We start from the raw sequence: 6,644 nt of genomic DNA, 5'->3' as shown, positions 1-6,644 counted from the left end.
TTGCAAATCAAATCTTCGGTATACAGAGATTTAACTCACTTCTCCTCTTTGTAATCAACCGCAAAACCACTACTACAAGAAAACCCTTTCCTTCACATAACTTCCCTTTCCTCTTATTATCTCTCGAATCACATTTGAAGCTAGAAGTGACACATGAGCTCCATCTTTACGAGTTTCTATGATAAATCCTGCAAAAATTGGAGTTAAAAACCACTTCAGACACTGACAGTTCGTGGTTTGTATGCCGTTGAATCTTACCTATATATATGAATATTTGGATTCATCGTTATTACGAAGTTTCCGACTTATAGTAGTCAACTCCCAGCCAGGTTTCGAGCTCGTAGCCACTTTCTTTCTTGAAGTCTCCAGGAAAGGGTTTGTTTAAGGTTTCAGAGAATATTCCATGAAATCTTACCTCTGAATGGTTGTATTTATCATTATTACGAAGTTTCCGACTTATAGTAGTCAACTCCCAGTCAGGTTTCGAGCTCGTTGCCACTTTCTTTCTCGAAGTCGCCAGAAAAGGGTTTGTTTAAGGTTTCAGAGAATATTCAGATGGAATCTAACCTTTAAATGATCGGATTCATTGTTCTGACGAAGTTTTTGACTACAATACTCCACTCCAGGACAGATTTTGAGCTCAAAGGCACTTTATTTCTCGAAGTCGCCAGAAAAGGGTTTGTTTGAAGTTCGAATCGACAATGGGCTTCATATTTATTGATTTCGATGATGTATCATGCTAAGTTTGAAGCCAGAACCCTCTCGGAGATTTTTGGTTCATAGTTTGTATGCCGTTATACCATATTTGAAGTTCGAATCGACACCTAAGTTTCATATTTATCGATTTCGATGATGTATCATACTAAGTTTGAAATCTGAACCCATTCGGAATTATATGGTCCATATCTAGTAATCTTATAACCTGAGTCTACCAGTGTGAACTAAAGCTACTTCATGACCTGTACGACTTGTCGAAATTACTTCATGACCTAAGCGCCTAGTCGAAATACAAATCGGAAGCACCAAGAGAAAGCACAAAGAAAACACACTCTCCTTGATCTGTATGATAGTTTTAAATCAAAATAAGGTATAAACACATTTCAATTTAGAATTGACACATGAAATCCATCTTTACGAGTTTCTATGATATAGCCTGCTAAATTTGGAGTTAGAACCACTTCAATTTGATCGTATAAGAAATAAACACATAGAAATTGTGTGTTAAAATGGTTTTATGGTAATTATTTCTAATCCAACGAACCAAATTTATGGAAATAAAATCATTGCCAATCTAACGGTTGGTAGCTGTTTTGGTTTAACTAAATTTCTCAATCCGTATGCACTTCTTAAACCAATGGGATTGTCTAAAATTTGATCTAACGGCTACATATAAACTCATACAGATTTTGTGTTTCACCCAAACACCCCGTCCTACTAGATTTTTTTTAAGTCAAAATCCTAATGTAATCTAACGGTTTCATAATAAAACATTTCTTTTAACGGCCACAGATCAACATCTCCTTCCTTAACGAGTTTCATTCACCTTCCTTTTCATTTCTTTCTCTTCTTCCTCTCTCTGTCTCCGAGAAGAAAAACCTCATCAAGCATTAAGAAATCAAATCCAATCGAACAATAAGAAATCAAACCCAATCAAGATATCAACCTTACCTCAAACCCTCTGCCGATTTCTGATTTAAACCTCAATCTCAGGTAGAAATTTCCTGATTAGGGTTTATTTTCTTCCGTTTTGTTTGATTTATTTATGATTTAGAGTTCTAATAGATATTGTTTTTTTTTCCTTGAAACTAGGGTTTTTATTTGATTTGCTGAGTTTTTCCCTAGAACCAAAATTATTGGTTTTTAGTTTGATTTTACTGTTAATTTTACAGAGTTCTAATTTGATTTTTCCCTTAATTCGAGAACATATGAGGAATCTAGGGTTCGATTAGCTGCTGAATTTGCAAGTTATAGGGTTTTTAGTAATAAATTGGATAAATTGGTTAATTTTCCGATTTCGTTTTTGGAAATTGAAGAATATAATATCGTTTGCGAGACTAGGACCTTCTGTATATCTTCATGGTGATCTATAATCCCTAAACAAGACATTCAATGTGAACATAACATGATAAAAAAGCTTGGTGAATCTTATTTAAAAGCTCTAATCTTATTTAGTTTTTCCCTAAACCCAAAAGTATGGATTTTTAGCTTCGTTCTTCTACAAAACTGGTTTGCTTTGGCATGGATTGAATAAATTTGATCTTGCTATTTTGATACTCTGTCTTGCATTCTCTAATGGTGTTGTTTGCTCCGCTCTTTCTAAAATTTCATGGTTGTTTTTATGTCGCTTATGTTTTCTGTTATTTTGATAATGATTCATGTTGCTGGTTTGCTTTGTGTTTATTGCTCTTGCTTGTGTTTGTTGGTATTGCTAGATATTACATCTAGATTTTCCAGAGCTTGTAGTATTTTTCAAAATGTTGGTGTTGTTGTTGATATACTGGTGTTACTGTCAGTTAGTATTTTCCAGTTTGGGTTCAGTTATCATGAATGAACTCAAATAGATTAAGTTTTGTGTTAAAGTTTGCTAGTAGAAGGATTACGATCATAAAAGATTACTTTTATGTAGTCTTTGAAAGTTATGTTAAAAGTGATATTTCTATTTCATTGTTGGAGTGTTTAGATCTTTGTTATATTATATTAGTGCGGTTAGAAGCCATAGTGTATCAAGCACCCTATGTAAAAATCTAGAAATCCCATAGCATTTTGCATTTGTTAAAAGCTGCAGTTATTGTTTCTAATTTTGGACTTGTTTTTGTAGTTGTACGTTTTCAAAAATGGTGAGGACCGAGTTGTCTGCGAAGGCAAAGAATAAAGTAAGTGCATGCTTAATGAAGTAGGAACTGTAAATAAGCAAGATGAAAAATTAGAGTCTCTTCATTTGCAGAGAGACACTTAAATGGCGAACAGTGGAATGATGGACTATTATCTACAGTTAGGAAGCGGGTACTGTTCTTCTCAATACTTTACTGTAGTTAATAAAAGGAAAGCTTAATCATTATATGTGGTGCATTACTTAAACCACTATGGTGAACATGCTTTAGTTGCATTGCATGCTAAATGTTCATTTAAATTGATTTAATTGGTCAGCTACAGTTCAAGTGTGCTAATAAGCTCGATCATTTTTGTTGTATCAGGTTCACATGGAGTTAGAAAGAAAAGCAATGCAGGGGGATGCTAGCATGGCATTGAATTCTCACTTCCATGGGAAAATTACTTATAGAGCAGGAAATAAGGTATTCTTTTATCCAAGACATATAGTAATTTAGTGAATATGACTTTTTCTGTTTGCATAATATGCTAGAGTTGATGGTCAAGTCTGATTTCCAGCTTGTGGTGCTTTTATGTTATCAAATTTGAAGAAATGAGTAATTCATTTGGTATTTTATTTGAGCAGGTAATTTGCTGTCTGGAGGGAGCTAGAATTGGCATCCAGTATAAGATACCTTTTGTCGTTAAAACCCATCATTTTTAATGTTTATAATTTTCTTTTCGTGGCCATACAAACACTGAAGTTCGGTCTTAGAAAGATCTTAAAAGTAAAATGCTTAAGAAACTAAAGAAATCAATGTTTTTAGGGATTTTTTTCTCTGATTTTTTAGTAATACTTGTCTGAGGCTTTAAGCATCTCATTTTGATTGTTTGATAAACATTTTGTTCCATGCTTATTATGTGTTTGTTAGTATTCCTCTGAGAAATAATTATTTTGGAGTGATTTATAGTGTAATTCATTCAGTAACTTGAAGGAAGTTCTTTGATAATATAGTTGGATTACAGTAGCCTTTGATAATATGGTTGATTATAGTAGGTCTTTCTCTGTATTGTTAGCATGAGAGATGAGGGTAAAGCTGTTAAAGTTTTGGTGAATTGAATATGGTTTAGTCTTTCATTCGTAGTCACTTATTCATTTTTGTTTCTTTCATAGTGTTTACGTTGGGATGAGCTAGAAGGGGATTATCACAAAGTCTTGGCGAGGTGATCCCTTGCACTATTCTCTGCCAGGTAGAAGTGTTTTGCAATTCTGACGAGTTGAAATTTAAGTCGCTTGACTTCTTACATTTTCTCAATTACCTTGTGTTGGTTTGCTAATTTATGCAAGTGGTTAATTGCAGGAACAGGGCAAATTAGTTCTCAATAGGAATCTGCAACAAATGTCCAGAATATAGTTTTCCAAGGGAGGAACAATTCCCAAATCCTTAACATAACGGAAGGATTTAAGTAATAGGAGCAGTGCATAAGCCGAAATGACTCAAATCAGTTGGAAATTGTCCGTTAATTTAGTCTCCATTTAGTGTTGCCTTCATCATCCTCAAAGATATCAACCTTCACATCACTCAGCACTGGTGGTGGGAGTGTAAACAATGGTGGAAGCTTCTTTCCATTACTTTGGATGGGTGGTAATATCAATGAACAAAGGTACATTTAGTATTTCACTATTTCTGTTACTACTACTTCCTTACGTTAGTTCTTATGAGATTTTTTTGTTTCTAATAGCATTGTAATATGGCTTTATGTACCAGTACCATGCTTAGTTCAGCTTGGGATTAACCCACTGGATTAGGGTCTTCGCGTGAGGGTTTTGGACTGCATATCAAGAAGGCCCTTAGAGGTGTGAAGGTTGAAGTAACTCATGGAGGAAGTATGAGCAGACTTATGGGTTTTCTATTCAATGAACACATTTTCCCTGTTTGCAAGTTAGAAATCAACAAAGGCCAAATCATATTTCCATGGAGGTTGATACATGCTCAAGCTTTTTTCTGTAGCTTTGGAGTTTTTATGCATTTCATTTAATGTGCTATAATATTTTTCGATGCAGGTTTGTAAAATTGTGGAGGGTCAGAGGTACTCGAAAAGACTCGATGAACGTCAAATAACTGCTCTTTTGAAGGTTACATGTGGGCGGCCACGGGAAAGGGTGAAAGATATTATGCAGGTAATGTTGGCATTTTAGCTAAATATTATGCCGAGTTTGTATACTTTTAGGAATTACTGCATTGTCTGCGTGTTCAGTATTCTTCTTTACCTGAAGATTGTTTGCAATAAGTTTTTGTTGTAGAATGTTCGCCACAATGCTTATTACGAGGACCCATTCGCTAAGAAATCTGGAATAAAAACCAGTGATAAGCTTGCTCAAGTTGGGGCTCGCATTCTTCCTTCCCCATGGGTAAATAAGCTTACACATCTCCACTGTTAGTTGTTATTGATAAAATTAAATTTACAAGGCCATGGAACTACTGTATGAATGAGATTGTTTTATATAGATGAATGAGATTGTTTTATATGTTGGTTCATTGTCTAAATCAGATTGGTTGTTTACACTGCTTACAACAGATGACTTTATGATCAGTGGGGGATAATGTATGTCAACGTTTACAACAGGTGAGATATACAATGTCCACTCATTATCAATTATGCAAGAAATTTCCCTGAAAGCACGTAGTTCGTTTCAGTTTTTACATTTTATGATATGTTGTTGATGGTTTTGCTGACATTCATGGTTATATGTTTTCATACAGGATCAATTTGACACCATGTATTTTTCAGACAATGAGAGTTATGTTATGTACTCTCGCCCTCACTTTTTAGATGGCACGCCTTGTTTACTGTTTGGATCTCCTCCAAATTATTGAAATATGCAGTTCTATGTGTATTCTTAAATATATCCACCATCTCCTGACTATAATCATGTGAATCACTTCCCTCATGCTACAGCCTAATCCCTCACGGTGCTTTTGATTCCTTTCATGATGTTATTAGAGTGTGAGTACTCCATCAAGATCCCAATGATGAATGATCAGAGAGGAACTTAAACACAAGAATGATGGCAGTATGAATCTCTTATTATGAGCTTGGTGCTACAAAGTTGAAGGAGTTTTCATTTTTTATTTCAAAATTAAGGAAATTGTAATCATCATTTTTTAAAGAAATGATTAGTTTGTATTTTTAATCTTTTTGTTCCTGTAAAGATTGTCTTTCTTTTAAGAAATGATGTAAATTGATCTATGTGATATAAAAAAACTTGATTCAGTTTTATTTTGGTTCATAATTTGTTTTAGTATCAATTTTAATTGTAATTTAAATTTAAATTTAAATTTGGGATTATCTAAATCGAAATCGACCAGATATTTCCGGCACTAGAACAACAGATGTAGCCGGCAAAAAGTTTGGTAGCTCAAAAACGTAAGCAACCAACTTCAGGTATTTCAGTTGCTCTATTATTATGGTTGGTCTATCTATGAAGCGATCGGCGTTTTACTTGCTCTATGATCGTTGGTGTATCTATGGAGTGATCAGCGTTTCACCTGCTGTATTTTGGGTGGTCTAGCTATAAAGCGATCACTATTTTACTTGCTCTAAGAAGGTCGGTCTATCCATGAAACAATTAAGAAAAAAGACGCTACATGATAGTTGCTTGATTACTAAAGCGATTGCCTAGCTGCTCTAGACTTGTTGAAATCCCACCTTTTGCAACTCCAGAGCGAGAGCCAAATTAAGTCGCTTTAAGGGATAGAGCGACTCAATATGGGCTTTTCCAACCAAAAATGCCTGGTCGCTTAATCCAACTTTTCTTGTAGTGATGCATGTCC

General features: G+C 34.6%; 1 long non-coding RNA gene across 4 annotated transcripts; it reads left to right on the top strand.

Moving 5' to 3' along the window:
• The first annotated feature begins 1,628 nt into the window (after positions 1–1,628).
• Positions 1,629–5,427, top strand: LOC113285398. Of its 4 annotated transcripts, XR_003328635.1 has the most exons (10): positions 1,629–1,710; positions 2,819–2,873; positions 2,945–3,003; positions 3,195–3,293; positions 3,983–4,059; positions 4,170–4,473; positions 4,578–4,790; positions 4,874–4,990; positions 5,114–5,221; positions 5,389–5,427. It is a non-coding gene; the product is annotated as an uncharacterized LOC113285398 (long non-coding RNA). The 4 variants fall into 4 exon arrangements; XR_003328636.1 differs by having other exon boundaries at positions 1,632–1,710; positions 2,819–3,003; positions 4,176–4,473; XR_003328633.1 differs by having other exon boundaries at positions 1,632–1,710; positions 2,819–3,003.
• Positions 5,428–6,644: the final 1,217 nt, after the last annotated feature.

This window comes from Papaver somniferum, chromosome 6 (genome assembly GCF_003573695.1).
Source record: "Papaver somniferum cultivar HN1 chromosome 6, ASM357369v1, whole genome shotgun sequence".
Classification (NCBI taxonomy): Eukaryota; Viridiplantae; Streptophyta; class Magnoliopsida; order Ranunculales; family Papaveraceae; genus Papaver; species Papaver somniferum.
The sequence above is the reverse complement of the archived record's forward strand: the minus strand, read 5'-3'. Positions and strand labels throughout refer to the sequence as shown.